We start from the raw sequence: 2,237 nt of genomic DNA, 5'->3' as shown, positions 1-2,237 counted from the left end.
CTTGCAAGTGCCGCATTTAGGCTCAAAACTAAGACATCTAAATGCAGGTAGGTATCTAAATATGTTGTTTATAAAGGTAAGCTATTACATAAACTCCTGTTGCAGTCACTAGAGTGTAAGTAATGTAGTCATCGGGTCCTGGAAGGTGAGGCAGTTCCCTCTAAAGTAAACTTGTGGGCTTTAGTTCAATTGCCCAGACCTAGGCTCCAGGTGGTGCTGGAGACTCCTATCCAATTTCTACCTGCCTCTCCAAATGATCATGGGTCTGCTGTAATTTTCTGTCATGTCTGAAAGACCCAGGTGACTATCTCAGTTACCCTCTGGCAACCCTAATAATGTAGGATACCTTTTGTGGGCAACGGATTTGAGCCCAGATCTGGATTTGACCAGTGGGAGTTTGGACACCTACCTCATAGCTATGTGACCAAATGTAGGTGACTTAATTTTGAGCTGAAGCCTGCCAAGAGAGTCTGATCGTTCTTATCATCAGTCACATCTCTGTTGCAAGATTTCAGTATTTTCTTGGTGGTGGATTCTTTAGTTGCTGCTTCCCCAAGTTTTACACTTTTTGCTGGGCTCCACTGTGTCTTTGTACAAGCTGGTACGATTTAGAGTTTTGATTGTTCAATAGAGAGGTAGTTCCTTAGCCACCAGTCTGGCCTCTTTGACACCTTAAAAGCACTCTGCACATTGTCTGCTAAGGATTTGGGAGGGGTTATTCTTGACAAGGCCTTTGATTGGTATAATCATAATTTATTCAGTATAATCATAATTTATTGAAATGGTGTTACTTTAGTATCACCTCTTTTGGCAGTCCCCTTACTTGTAATGATATCTGTGTGCATTCTTCTACCTCTTCGCAGTATATTAACTTCTCTGTTCTTTACTTTAAAATTTATTTTGGTGCTGCTTCATTTCCTGGCAACATTTTGGGGAGGCTACTGTTTACTTTGGTTTGCTTCCTTTCTTCAGTTTTCTTCATGTATTCAGATATTAAGACAGCTACAAGTGCATAACCATGTGTCCTTAAACCATGCAAGTTCCATCAGCTCCTCTAGAGAGCAGCAAATATGTTCAAATAAAATAGGAACACGCTTCAACCTAATGCTCCCTGAAACACTCACAATCGTCATTAACTAAACTAGCTAAGTACTGATAAAAAGCAAAGAACTACAAGGAATGGAGGTTTTATAGCTGAGTCTGGCATTTTCAGACATTGCCTGAGAACTGTCCTAGCCCTGACACTTAGTGGGATGCAGCCCCCTACCCCCACTAAAAGCCCTCCTTGAGCCCAACCCCAACTCACCAACATCTTACGGCAGAGGGGGGAAGGAAGGCAACAGGGGTGCAGCCTGGGCCGGGGACCAGACTTGGATGCCCACCAGATCTGTGGGCTGTAAAGCTTCCCATCCTTGCTCGCACAGGACTGTCGGCCAAGAGGAAGCACTCACTTTCTGAAAAACACCCACAAGTTCTCCATTCCTCATGGCCATCAGTGGGCGTTTGACAGATGGGGCTCTGTCTCCTGGTGCGCACTAGGGCTTAAGGGAACTTGGCACCTGACAGCCAGCCACAATTATTTTTTTTTTAAAGAAAAATAGTCAGAGTAATGAAAAGTCTTCCCAGCTGTAGACCTCTTCAGACATGTGTTTGGACCTAAATAATCTGCAAAAGAAGGACAAAGGTCTCTCTGTTCTTCAAGAACAGTCTTCAAAGCAAGATTGACAGCTGCCTGCCTAAGCACTCGCACAGCTGACACACACCTAACAGCAAGGCAAAATCTTACTGATGGGAAAACCCATAAAAAAAGAGCTCTCAAAACCACAGTCATGTTTGCAGGCCTGTCTCCGGTAAGGTTTTCTGCCGGCAAAGCTTCTTGGCCTATGCTCGAGTTTGTATCGACTGTCTAAAGCAGCCTTTGCACAGGTTTTTCTCCCAGGTATAAGCCTGGCCAATTGAGCCAACTTAAGTCACCCCAGATCGGCAGAAGGCCTATGGCTGCAAGCAGAGCAGCTTTTCCTCACAGCTGTCTGCAACCCATATTACATTTCATCGCCATGACCAACCCTCCTGGTGGCAGTGGCTTCAGATCACCAGCTACTGCCTTCCCCCAAAATAACCACCTGGGCTCTAGTAAATGTGAAGGGCACTAACAGACAGCTCTGGACAGACAGAAAACATGGCCAGTGTAAGAGCTACGGCCATGGCCGTGCCAAAGCAAGGTGCTGAAATCCCTT

The sequence above is a fragment of the Egretta garzetta genome, unplaced genomic scaffold (assembly GCF_000687185.1).
Source record: "Egretta garzetta isolate BGI_Z169 unplaced genomic scaffold, ASM68718v1 scaffold6, whole genome shotgun sequence".
In the NCBI taxonomy this organism is placed as follows: domain Eukaryota; kingdom Metazoa; phylum Chordata; class Aves; order Pelecaniformes; family Ardeidae; genus Egretta; species Egretta garzetta.
The sequence above is the reverse complement of the archived record's forward strand: the minus strand, read 5'-3'. Positions refer to the sequence as shown.